The 14,053-nt window shown below is 35.3% G+C and overlaps 1 protein-coding gene, 1 long non-coding RNA gene and 1 pseudogene across 39 annotated transcripts in view; 1 reads left to right on the top strand and 2 right to left on the bottom strand.

Annotated features, from left to right (window-relative positions):
* ROBO2 (roundabout guidance receptor 2) overlaps positions 1-14,053 on the top strand; it is a 1,334,178-nt gene that overhangs the window by 987,782 nt on the left and 332,343 nt on the right. The window lies entirely within an intron of this gene.
* LOC118149869 (uncharacterized) lies at positions 3,719-9,244 on the bottom strand. Its single transcript, XR_004737590.3, has 3 exons — positions 9,186-9,244; positions 5,579-5,741; positions 3,719-5,496 (listed from the first exon to the last, which is right to left on the bottom strand). It is a non-coding gene; the product is annotated as an uncharacterized LOC118149869 (long non-coding RNA).
* Positions 11,896-13,098, bottom strand: LOC108589442 (non-selective voltage-gated ion channel VDAC1 pseudogene; annotated as a pseudogene).

The raw sequence follows: 14,053 nt of genomic DNA, 5'->3' as shown, positions 1-14,053 counted from the left end.
GATAAGACAATTAAAATATAGGAGTATCTTATAACCGAGTTTGTATACTTTGACCACATTTGTACATAATTGGTGGTGATGGTTGTGTTAATTAATCAGATTGTATTCATCATTACACAGTGCGTGTGTATAAGTATGCATAAAAACAAAATCATCATGTACATCTTGAATATATTCGACCTTTAATTGACAATGAAATATTTTATATATATAACATATACATGTATATATATATAGCATATGCGTGTATATATATAACATATACATGTACATATATAAATAACATATGCATGTATATATATATGCAAATGCTAGGGCTAAGCAGAAATTTATCTGGGGACATTGAAGGTGACACTTTAGTATTATTAAACATTTTAAGAAAAATCACATTTCAGCTTCACCTTTGTAAGAAGCTGTAGTGCTAGGTTTCCTTTCCAAATGAAATGCGGTGTGACAGAAGATAGGCTCATATAGTTCTCTTTAGTGGGATAGCTTTCTTTCTCAACATCAACTAACACATCTCCTAGGTGTCCTTAAAGTTTCAACCTATAAATATTCTACCTCGTTAAGCATAAGGACCAGCCATGGACATATGCCGCTAGTGTCCACTTTCCTTCAGAGATTTAGGGTGATGAGAAGATAAAGGGTCTGCTTACCAGATGGAGCTTGTCAGATTAGCAATTGGAGCAGAGTAAATATCGCTGTCATATTGTTGTTTTGAAGCACAAAGAACCCCTCTTGTATAACGCATGTGCATATTTAATAGTTTAAAACAAAAAAAGCTCAGCAGAAGGTTGGCTGGTAGTTGTACCTCTAACAGAGTGGCCATTGCCTGAAGGCACGTTTCTGCTTTTCTCATAATAAGGAACATTAGCAACCAGTGGCTTGAGAAAGGCAGAGTCAAATAAGTCTCTTGGGGCCCAGTTGGCCACATGAAGTGAGAGCCGTTAGACACAGCAATGAGATTACTGCTCCAGAAAGGGTTTGCCACATATATTACTGCATAGGCTTTTCAGGCCTGCCAGCTCACTCAACTTACAAATGTCAAACATGATTTAAAAGGTTATTATACTATCAAGAGGGAAGGAGAATGATTTTCCATCACTGAAATTTCTATTTCATTCTGTGGCACATACTGCATCTCACGAAGACCAATATTGCAAAATAACCTGCTTTTATCTTTAATAAGTGTTTTATGGACCTTAAATTGGAAGAACCATTTCCACTTTATTTGTATTAGAAAATTTGATCTTTTCTGGTTGAATAACAGTGTGATAGATATAGTGTGTGTATCTCTGTATTGTGCTTAGAAGATTGTTCTTTGAGGGGAGTAAATTTGTTTGTGATATGTCAGTTAGGGAGAGCACACATAGGTAAGCTGTAGTTTTGATAAATGCATTTGTAAGTCTGCAATATTTTATGCTAAAAATGATCAGGTGCACTTCTCTATACTGCATTACTTATTTCTCTTTGGGTTTTATTGTGACTGGTATTTAAAAGAACCTACTTTCAAGCTCTTTGACCCCTTTGGGAATATTGATTTGCTCAATAAGGATTCTATTTGTTGGCCTCAATGAGTTAAGTACAATTGTATTTGAAAAGTTGCTCAATAAAAGCAGAGGACTGTTTTTCTTTTATTTTAGGGAGATTTTTACTCTTGTTTTGCAACATTTGAAAAATAAATAATCTTTAATGTGGCAGTTAAAATATACAGTAAACACCTTATTGTCAATGTGGAATTTTTAAACATTGCCTCTGCAGTCATAACAGAGGGCAAAACAAGGGATTTCAACTGCCCTTTCTTCACTTGATTTCCTAGCAAATCACTCTGATTGCTTTTTCTGAGTGTGAGACCATAAAACTGAAGGTTGCCAACATATCCAGGTCCCAGAATGTGCCATGCACAGCAATATATCAGCACTCTAAGCTGACACATTTGGGGATGGTGTTCTCAGGTGGGATGTAAAAAGGACAGAAGGATACAGTCTATGGTGTTGAGATATTGTCTGTTCCCCCTTTATCTGAGACTCTGAAGCATTAAATTAAAATCTGTGAATTCACCCATGTTCGCATGTGCATTGTCAAAATTAAATTAAAGCTTGTGGAAGGAAGCCTTCTTGGCCTGAAGAATAGCACCTTTCCTCCAAGTGTGCTCCAATTTTGTCATTTGCTAAAGTGCAAGTCACAAAAAAAAAAAAAAGGAAAAAAACAAACAAACTAAAAAAACATTGAATTTTTAAAAATAACCAGACTTCTTCCATGGGACAACAGTACTAAAAATTTAAATTTATTCAACGTTATCCAGATGGAGTATGAAATTAGCTTTCTAACATTTTAACAAGAGTGAACCTGACTATCTACATAAGGATTAATATGTATGTCTGTCTATGCCCTTTTATTCTTTTGAAGATTTTCTGTAATATATACTGATTTCAAGTACTTTCTTTATTGTTATATGAACAAAAATAAATCTATAGAGACACAAAAATATTTTTAGTTTAGGAAATAATTAGAACATCCTATTTTTCCCTCTTCTTATAAAAAGTAACAATAGAAAGAAAAATCACATAAATATTGAATGATAATATGTTTTAGTGTTGAAATTTGACCAAATAGTACATTTATTTAAATAATGTATTTATATATTCAGTAACCAATTACATATTTATGTAGGTTTTGAATGTTTAAATAATCTCGTTTAAAAATTTCATTTTGTTCTAACTGGATAAAACGTTCCTTTATAAATTTTTCACATGGTTTCTTTTAATTGAAAACTCTTTAGTACATGTGAAATACAATTCTATTAATAGAATATTAATTCATGTACACCTTTTTTAAAGCATTCTGGTTTTGGGGCAAAGCAATGTAAATGTATAAACTCAAAGATACAAACTATGATTGTTAATTTGAGGAAATGTATCTTACATTAAATTGTAAAATGCAGCAAAAGTGTTCCTTCTATAGCAAAATCTTAGCTTCCGTTAAACACATATTTTTAAAAATTCTGTGTGACCCTATCTTAAAGAGGTAAGTTCACGAATAGATGAGTAAATGATTTTCTAGAAACCAAATAGAGTTTTGAAATAAATTCATCGTCTAAAAATATGGAGACATATAACACATAACATAAAGCTTGTTATGTCAGTCCATATATGAGAGAAAGTTATCTTTCTGCTATGATTCTACAATAAAAAATATTCATTGATATCTCACAGCTTAGTAAATAAATCAGAGGAATGTGTAATCTTAGAACTTTCCAATCACCTCAATTTATTTTAGAAATCTTAAATTGAAAATTAGACGTTGTGCTAATAGTATTTTGCCTCCTTCAGAAACAAAAGCATTGTGTATGAAAGGCATTATCTTTGCATCTGATAATGTACAATTTCATTTTTCATTCTAGATATCTTTAAAGAATTGAATAATGCATTCTTGCCACCTATTTCCCAATGCAAAAATAGATACCTTATCACCTTAAAATATTTCATAGAACAGTTGCTGCCTTTAACATGTAGAACACAGCTGCCTGAGAAACAGGGCAAGTTTTAGTGCTTGTGATAACAAAGCTTCATTGGGTAAGAAATTAAGTGACTCATGCGTGCATCCAGGCCTAGCTAATTTATGTTGATGGGTGGTATAAAAACGATAAGAAGATTCCAAAGTGGTGAGCTGTCTGTGATCAAAAAGAATTATTTATTTTGTTGGAACTATGCAACCTAACACTAATATTACATTTTATTTAATATTAGAAAATTATATTCTCTGGAAATTAAGCCAGCTATGTTAATGTAGAGTTTACTGTCTTGGCTAAGGGATTGCAAACACAAAAGCATATTAGAATATTAATTCTAAGATTTTTGGAAAATGTGACATTCATTCTTTTTATGTGAGACAAGTCTAAGCAAGATATTTAGTCATGTTCTATGTAGGCAGAAAGATCTCATCTAAATTCTCTGGCCTCTTAGCATTCTAACTCACAATATCTTTATCAGTTTTCTAGTGATACATGAATGAAAGTGTAATAAGAGATAAACCCAAGGCATAGTCAGGAATTCAGGGGACACTAGGCATTAGTCTAGGTAGGAGGAAGAACCTAGACTTCCAAATTTGTGTCAGTGATGCTGGATATATCCAAATATACTGATAGAAGAGGCCGTGGGAGGAGAAACAGAGGAGCATGAATGCTAGACAGTGGACATAAATACTAAAAAAAAAAAAAAAATTAAAAAATTTAAATAGTACCATTTCTGACTATTCTTGTGGTTTCATAACTTTATGAAGTTATAATATATACTAAAGATAATCACCATTTGTCAATTTCAGTGAAACGAGTGGGACCAGGGAATTTTATAGCTTTTCAATACCTAAAATGCCTATATTTATGCATGGATTTTTTAGGTTACTTGGACATAGTGTATTTCTCTCAGATTTGAACTCATTCTTAGAGAACTGTATTTCCCTCAGATTCTAACTCATACTTAGAGAAGTTAAATAACTGACTGTATAGATGTACATATAGAAAATGGCTGATCTGGGATTTAATCCAAGGTCGAGATTAAGACTTGACCAAGATTAACTCTTTATCCAAAACTCTTACTCCAATATTTTCTCCATCGTAAGTCAGGAGGTTAAATGAACATTGGATTCTAATTCTGACTCCACTAATGACGGGCATAGGTACCCATATTATGGGGCTGAGATTCAGCTATTTGTTTTGTTTATTTTGTTTTGTTTTAATCCCAAATAATTTCAATTTATAGCTAGAATTGAGACTGACTGGTTTAAAATCTAAGAAAACAAAACTGATTTTCCCTTTACTTTACTTTCATGTATATTCTAATAACGTCAGTTGTTATTAAGCCTCACTTTTATATGCTCACGATATATAAATATGTACATACATAATTCACAGAAAATAGTTTCTGTGCTTAATTACCCATCTCAAAAGGAGATTTAGAGGATTTAGGGAAAATGCAGAATGTGATACCAATTACAAGAAAAAATGGAAAGTATTCTTTTGTAGTTGGTTCTTTCCATATTCTGGTGTTTTAATCTGGAAGGACTGAAAAGAGCCTCTGTCTATTGATTATCATTATGTGCCTTCATGCTTATGGAGAGATTTTTTTTTGTTCAGATTCTCCTGGAAGAAGCCACTGAGTGATAATGAAAGGCTCATAATTAGGATTGCCACGTTTATAAATAAAAATATTTGTATTAAATGTCGTTATCTGGCAACACTACTCCTAAGGGCTTGACTCTCAAATTCTTCTCTGGTCCAGTGTTTTTAGCGCTCTTCCCAGATGAGTGATGGCAACCGCCCTTTCTGCAAAAGGCAAAACATCATCTTTCTATTCTTTAGAGGCATTGACCTAGCTGAAATGTTTCTCTGGACAATCCAAGAGGAATCAAACATTTATATCAGCAAGAACCACATTTGTGTCTGTGATACTGTTGAAGGGTCCATAGGGAGATGACTGATGTTTAGAACAGTGGTACCTGTAAAACAGCAACAGTAAGGCTTAAAAGAAATTAATGCCAAAAGTGATTTTCTTCATTCCTTAATGCAAAATATTCCTACCTGTGATTCCTAGTAACAGAAAATGGAAAGCAAGTGGTAGACAGTAGCTCTTTCTTCCATTAAAAACGTTTGAAAACTTCAAGTTTGTTTTCTATGTACTGTCTGACATGGCCATGCAGATATTCTTCATCCAAAGTTAGGTTCTCACCTAGGATTTCAGTGACTGAGAGAGGAAAATTTCCCCTTATTTTAAATTTATTTTAATGGATCACATATCAAATCATATGTACATATAAACTCAAATGAAGAACCCATTTATTGCAAAATTGTCTTTAAAAAGCTAAATCTAACATTAATAAAATTTGTAGTGTGATCGTATCTTTAACAAGTTTTGGATAAAAGTAAATCTCTACACTTCCAAATTGAATGTTGCAACCAATTGAGAACCTATGGGAAATTAAACTGAGAAAGATGTTTTTGAAAACCCATTTCAGGGTAAATGAATTCCTGTGTCTTGAGAACCCTAAAGCAGATAAGAAAGCAAGGCAATGGATCTAATTTTGTGTGGAGTATAAAATTCCTGCAGTTGAGGATATATAAGAAAAGATTTATCTTGTGTCTATTCGTCTTGAAGTTTAGTTCAAATCTGGTCCTAGAAAAAAGGAAAGATATTAATTTCCAGAGAGAGCAATTGTGTCTTTCAGAAAAATTGTCCTTTTCTTCCCAATTGAGATGTCTCAAAATTAAACGGTATGTGAAAAGTTTCATTGTCTTGTGTCTCTTAAGACTCAAGCTCTCTTTTTCACAACAGTTATCCAATATCCTAAGAGATGAAAAATAATTTAGAACAACCCTATAAGACTGAGATTTACCAATACAATGTTTATTTAAATATAGAATTACTATTTAATACAGAATTCAGTGTGGATACTAGTGATGAGCTTTAAGTGAAAAAGAAGAAAGAAAAGAACATAAAACCCATAATGCATTAGGTCTAATACAGCCTTTTTGTCATGAGTGAAGAGGCTAATGTAATATAAGTACTCATGAGTAATCAGATGTCTTCTGATGAGTGAATTGAAATGTCATAGCAGAAGTAATCCACTATACATTTTATTATGAATTTTTGTGGGTAGATTTAAATTTATTTTCTGACTCATTTAATTTATTTAATCAAAACAAAATCTAAGATGCATGGAAAAATCAATTTTGGTAATAAGAGATTTACCTCAATATATGTATTCATTTCTAATGTTTTCTTTTTCTCATTAGTTGACTGGGTTATAATTTATGCTTGTCATTCTTTATAGCTTTATTTCTGATTTTGCTAAGGGCCACAAAACTACATACATCAGGTATTTCCAACAATATTGTGCTATTTTATGTGCACTAGAAATATCCTGGTGCTTTCAGTAGCTTCAGTCAGGTATGTCTTTGACAAGATTTGTCCGATTCCACAGATAAACTGTATTTTTGCAAAACTGGATTTTTAAAAATGTAGTCAATTAGAAATATACGTGGCTATTTAATTGACTTCTATTGTTTTGCTCTTAACTCATCTAAGATCTAAGGCTAAGATCATCATGATCTTTGGTGAGAATATATTGCTGAAAATGTTTTGAAATCACTGGGTCAGTGATTAAAAACAAGAAGGATTCAGTGTAAATCAGACTTCCCATAGAGCATTCATCATGATTTACAGGAAATGCAGATTCAACTGGGTTCACTTGAAAACTGCTGAACTTAACTTCTCAGGGTTCTTGTGTGTAAGTAGGATATGCTTAATGTGGATCACTAAGCTCTTCTGCAAAATCATTTGTTTCTAATAAAATCTGCCTCATTCTTTTATTTATTAATACATCACTTTTGACAAAACAAATGATTCAGGTGCATGCATGGTGGCTCACACCTGTAATCCCAACACTTTGGGGAGCCAAGGCGGGCAAATCACTTGAGGTCAGGAGTTGGAGACCAGCCTGGCCAACATGATGAAACCCTGTCTCTACTAAAAATACAAAAATAGCTGGGTGTGGTGGTGTGTGCCAGTAATCCCAGCTACTGAGGAGGCTAAGGTAGGAGAATTGCTTGAACCTGGGAGGTGGAGGTTGCAGTGAGCTGCGATCACCCCACTGTACTCCAGCCTCTGTGACAGAGTGAGACTACGTCTTAAAAAATAAAAAAAAAAAATCCAGAAATTTTAAAAACTTGTTAGTTTTTATCCTCCTTGAGCATATATATGTGACAGCCAGTTGAACTCCAGGTGTTTTTCAGCTTATTTTTATGTCTAACACCTGATACTTCACAAATAAAAACAGGTAGAAGTTTTGTTGAGTATTTTTGTTATTGTATATCTAGACAACTTTGAAAACAACTAGTCAGTGCTTTCAAGTATTTTTTTATCTCCATCTTGGTTCACGTAATTCATGTATTGTTTGCAAATGAGAATTTTACCTCTTTATCTGGAAGCACTTTATGAAGCCAGTTTTGTAAGTGCCTTTAAAGACATAGAAAAGCTCACATGCCAAGGACACAGAGAAAGTGAATGAGCGTGTTTTTATTTTTTGTCTTACCTTTCAACTCACACATAAACCAGTATGGAAGTAGTAATATCTAAAGTAGAAAATAGAAACCTATATGATTTTTAGTGATTTTTTTAGTGAGTGTGACTAGACAAGTCAGATAATTTATCATTTTCATTCTTAGGCCATAAAGATCCCTCTGGCAAACTGAAGAGTTTAATGACTACATGTTTTCTTAAACTGTCTTGAGTGAAGGGTGGATATAGTTTGCACGATTGGTGCATGAAAATGTCTCCCTGAACAAAGAGGAAACGGTCCTCCTCTACCATGAGAGGGAACAGAGATATACGTGTCAGAATTCAATATGGCAGTTACTCATGGAAATGATTCAACACACACATTTTAAAAATTCAGAAATCTTAATTATCACCAAATCTAAAAAGTCTGCAACCTTTACTCACCTTGTCTGTTGGCTTTTAGACTCATGCTTACTTTCATAGCTGATAATACAAAACTTATCTTCATTTCTTACAATTTCTAATTGGAACTTAGCAGCTGCCTTCCGTAAAAGAAAATGCTTCTTATGTGAAAATGGTGTAGCCTACTCTACTTTCCATCAGGTAAAGATTAAAGAAACAAGATAAAGCATATGTCTGCATTTGTTATTTCAAGTACCAATTTTTATTTTATTAGTCGGGATGGGTTAGGAATTCTATGTTAACAAACAGTCCCATAATTTCCGTGGTTTTCCAATTAATTTTTTAGTTGATATGTAACGATTGTACCTATTTGTGAGGTATATAATGACGTTTTGATATTTACACTATGCAGTAATTAGATCAGAGCAATTAGCGTATCTATCATTTCAAACAATCTTTGTGTGTGTGTGTCTGTGTGTGTGTGTGTGTGTTGGGAGTATTCCATAAGGTTCTTCCAACTATCTGAAATCATATAGTATATTATTGTTAACTACAGTCATCCTGTAGTGGTATAAAATGTACAACGTATTCCTCACATCTGGCTGTAATTCTGTATTCTTTTACAAATCTCTTCCTATCTCTACCGTCCCAAACCCTTCCCAGTCTCTAGATCAGTGTTTTTAAAAGCAAAATTTACAAAAAAGATCTATCAGTCCTTGGGCTACATACCTATTTCAGGTTGGCTGGGGCCTTGCTCTGGCAAAAGTACTGACTTTTCTTCAGTATCCAGGGTGACGGAATGTTGACACCCTGGTGATAGTGGCTGAGGGAAAAGAGAGTTCTGAATGCTTTTGTATCAGAATCAATCCCTCAGCCCATAGTAATGCATGCCATATTCTGTTACAACTCAACAAGTCACATGCCACACATAACCACAAAGACGTCAGGAGGCAATCTAGCGATGTTTCTAGAAGGAGGGGACTGCCACAAACATTCACAAGCAATGATCATGATTATCCATATACTACCTGCAAATATAAAACCCCAGTTAGATTCCGTTGCCGCCAATCTTACTTAGTCTAGATGCTGACTTAACTCCAATTTTAAATAATCGCATCTAGCATTCGGCCTTCTTCTTTAAGCAGAGTTCTCTTTTGTGGGTTATTGTTTTGTTTTGTTTTGTTTTGTTTTGTTTTTTTCTGAGATGGAGTTTCGCTCTTGTTACCCAGGCTGGAGTGCAATGGCGCGATCTCGGCTCACCGATACCTCCGCTTCCTGGGTTCAGGCAATTCTCCTGCCTCAGCCTCCTGAGTAGCTGGGACTACAGGCATGCGCCACCATGCCCAGCTAATTTTTGTATTTTTAGTAGAGACAGGGTTTCACCATGTTGCCCAGGATGGTCTCGATCTCTTGACTTCGTGATCTACCCACCTCGGCCTCCCAAAGTGCTGGGATTACAGGCTTGAGCCACCACGCCCGGCCTTTTGTGGGTTATTGATGTGTTTTTGTTTTAAGGTGTTTTATCTGAAGTCAAAACAAACACTAGTGAATATGTCATTAGTGACTAAGCCTGATAATTATAACATTGATTCAACAGGATTAAAATTTATGCATGAGATTCTGCTATCGGGTTGTTTAGGGAGATGCTCTGCGACTCCCTAAGACTTAGAGTTTCTGTGTCTTGCATGTCATTTTACAAATATTCCAGAGAATAGACTGTGAATCATCGAATTCTAACATCAGAAGGTTGACAGGGAAGTGTTGGAAAATATGTCATCTATTTCTTATATTTCAACAAGATTGTACACAAGACATTGTATATGAAGCCATTGAGGGTGGGAGGGCAGACAGAGAAAATGTCTTCCCAAAGTTGTTTCATTCATTTCATTGTACAGCAAGGTTGCACAGTGAACAGAATGAAACAGCTTTCAGGAATACTGCCATAGGAAATGTGGCTAGGGTTGGTCTTGTTAAAAATAAACTTATTTTTAAAATTTTTATGTTTAAAATTGCCTTCTGTTTTCAGGAGCTGGTCTCTTTACAACAGTTTTCAAATGAATCTACTTGGAAGTTTTGTATTTATCTGATTAGCAAAATAAGTATTGTAAAAGTTGATGAATATTATGAATAATAATAAAAATGAAAATAAACCAGTGTGGTATAGAGGGAAGAGAGCTGGATCATGCTACTGTGATTCCTGAAGTGAGCCCTAATGTCTCCAAAGCCTCCTCTCCTTCTCTGTACGATGGAGAAAACAAAAATCAACCATTGCAAACTAATAATATGAACCTGGAACTATACAAAGGTCTTATTTGCAGAACAGTCTTAGAATAACTACATAAATAGAAGCATGGTAAGTGTAACTGTATGTAAACAAGCACACAATTTCAAATGGAAATTCAATTTCATTATTCAGACCACATTGATTTTATCTGATCAAACTACTCTCACTTATTTGTGTTACAAGGTCTGAGGGTGAATGGCATTGTGTGATGAATTCCAACAAGTCTGGGCTTTACTTAATCAAATTTTGCAGTGTTGGACCAAACAGTAAATGCTTGTGAAGTTGATTCATTCATCTCTCCTTAACTTTGAGTTGCTTAAGCAAATAAAATCATAAAGTGTAAAAGGTAGAAGTGACTTTGAGTTCATATCCTCTAATCCCCTCACTTACATTATTTAAAACTGGACTGTTATCAGTTAGGAATTTTATTCAACTGCTAATAAAAGATTTTGAAAGTTAATGCTGTATATAAATTGTAAATGTATACTTCCAGAGTTTTTGCAAGTTTCTTGCAAAATTGCCTACATGATTTGCAAGGTTTGCACAGCATCTTATTTATAGAATAATGAAATTTAACCAAGAAAGCTGCTTGAAAACAGTAAAAAAGAATGATAAAAGGCAAAAGCGTAAGTGGCTGATAAGTTTGCTTATTTGAGTATTTTTTTTTGAGGTTTCAATATTCACGTTTTTAAAGTGATGTTAATTACAGCATTTGAAAGGGAAAATCTAATTCCACACAAAATGGAAGACTCTAAAATATACCCACAAAACTGCTAAAAAACAAATTGAGTTGTGAGAATACAACACAAGTCCGATTTAGACTCTGCGTGTTGTCACCATGGGATTAAGTCACACAGACTCTTCCAAGCTTATAGCTGGAGCTCCTGGAAGCTATTTCTGACTCTGGTGCAAGGGCAGAAAAGAATGACACAAGAAGGAATTAGTCCTAAGTTATTAGCTTCATCACACTTACCTTCTTCACCCCAATATGGCACGAAAGAAACAGTAACCACGCCTTGCAGACCAGTTGGGGTAAAAGAGGTGACAATGAACTGGGGTGGGAAAAGTCATGATGATTTGTCTAAAAAAGTCCCTTTCAGGTAAGTTTGAACACACCATCAAGTATCAAGCCTCTCTTCAATCAGGGTTAGGAAACCAAAGTTTGATTCTCAGGAAATCACAATTTCATTTATTTACTCAATATGAATTTACAAAGTGTCTACATATTATCAGCTTACACTTGCACGTGTTTCTAGATAAAAAAGAAATCTGGCTTCTCAAAGGGGCTACTGTGTTCCCTCCAAGTCTATCACTGAAAGGACTTTTTTTGGAAATGGGTTTCTTCTATACCTCTGAAAGGGTAACATCCATCTTAAAGCTGAATCGTCTTTAACCTGGAAGTCTAATATGATATTTGGCAATACTTGCATTCTAGACATACAACATTAAATGATAGACTAAATTCTGAAGGTAGCTAATGCTGCAAAATAGTTTAAAGTTAAACAGTTTTGCAGTATTCATTTATGTTTAAAATTCCAGTCCTAGACTAAGCTTGTGGTCTCCAGTACTGACGTTCCTTCCATCCAGGAGAGCTGCAAGTGTCAGTTTCATCCCTGGCTTTAGGATCTGAGTGTGTCCTACACCTGTCAGGCTGGAGTTACTCACTTTAGCCGAGAAGCAGGCTCAGGGTCCATCCGATACTAAGCTGCTATTCCAAAGCACTTGCTACTCTTTCCTGCTGTCCAGACGAGATTGGCATTGGCCTCCAGCTTCTTGTTCACCTTCTGGTAAATGGAGCTGCCAAACTCTGTCTCGTTATTCACATTATCATGAAGCTGGAATTCCTCAGTCTTGTAGCCAACTACAAAGTTGCTCTGGGTCACTTGGGACTTTGCAGTCTCAAAATTCATCTGTAGCTTGCCAGCCAGCCCTTGAAACCCAGTGCCAGAGCACCCCAGATGGAAGGCCCAGTAATGTTGAAATCCAAATCACAGCACAGGTTAATATGCTCCCACTCGTACCCCTATCTTGATTCTAGCATTTTTTCCCCCAGTGTTAGGTGAGAAGGATGAATTGAAGGTCAGCTTCGGCCCACGTGCAAGCCGATCTTCCACGGTCATCTCGGTATTGTCGGTGTTCCATTTCTCCTAAACGTCAGGCCATACTCAGTCCATCTGTACTTGGTTTCTAGACTGTCTGTCACTTTAGTGGTCTTAGTGTTGACTGGGCCTGAGCTTGTGAACTCCAATCCATTCTCAGATTTTGTTTTCAAATCAAGCTTTCTGAAGCCCTTGGTGAAGACATCCCTGGCAGATTTGCCAAGATCGGCATACGTGGCTGGCACAGCCATTTTCTGCTCAGAGGTATTGGTGGCTACAGCAGGGCTATGGCACAGAGGCAGGGGCTTGCTCAGCATTTTAATGCAAGGCTCCATATTGCAAAGAGGGTGGGGTGATGTAGTTTTATTTTATTTTATTTTTTATTGAAACAGAGTCTTGCTCTGTCACCCAGGCTGCAGTGTACTGGCATAATCTCGGCTGACTGCAACCTCCGCCTCCCGAGTTCAAGGGATGCTCATGCCTCAACCTTCTGAGTAGTTGGGATCACAGGTGCCACCATGCCCAGCTAATTTTCACATTTTTCGTAGAGACACGTTTTCGCCATGTTGGCCAGGCTGGTCTCAAACTGCTGACCTCAGTTGATCCACCCTCCTCAGCCTCTCAAAGTGCAGGGATTACAGATGTGAGCCACCATGCCCAGCCAGAGATGTGGTTTTATGACTGGTTACCTTATGTATTCTTCCAAAACTCAAGTTCTATTAATAAAAAAGAAAATAATATAGATATTACATTAGAAACATATGCTGCAGGAGCCTGTTTTGTCATTATGGATAATGCTATGAATATAAGTATTTCTCCTATTTATATTTGGTATAATATCAGGTCTGAAATATTAGGAAACCAGAGTTACAATTAGCAAGAGACTGTATAAATTGAAATCAGACATTCTAAAGTAACACTGAGGATGATTCAAAGAAGGACTCCACCAGTTGCACAAATTACCTAGCATCTTTAAACCTCAATGTTCTTGTCTATAAAATAAGGGCTTTCCAAGGTCAGGTACTAAATTAGATAATACGTGTAAAGTGAAATGTCTAAATACAATGCCTAGGATATAGTAATTGTCCTGTAAGTTGTAAGTGCTACCACGAACCAGCCAATGATCTTTACTGCACACTATGATTGAGAAATTAAAGATGGTTGACATTTTATATAAATCAATGTCAAGGTAATATTATCTATGAAATTATTGC

The sequence above is a fragment of the Callithrix jacchus genome, chromosome 21 (genome assembly GCF_049354715.1).
Source record: "Callithrix jacchus isolate 240 chromosome 21, calJac240_pri, whole genome shotgun sequence".
Taxonomy (NCBI): domain Eukaryota; kingdom Metazoa; phylum Chordata; class Mammalia; order Primates; family Cebidae; genus Callithrix; species Callithrix jacchus.
Note: the sequence above shows the minus strand (reverse complement) of the source record. Positions and strands in the feature narration are given on the sequence as shown.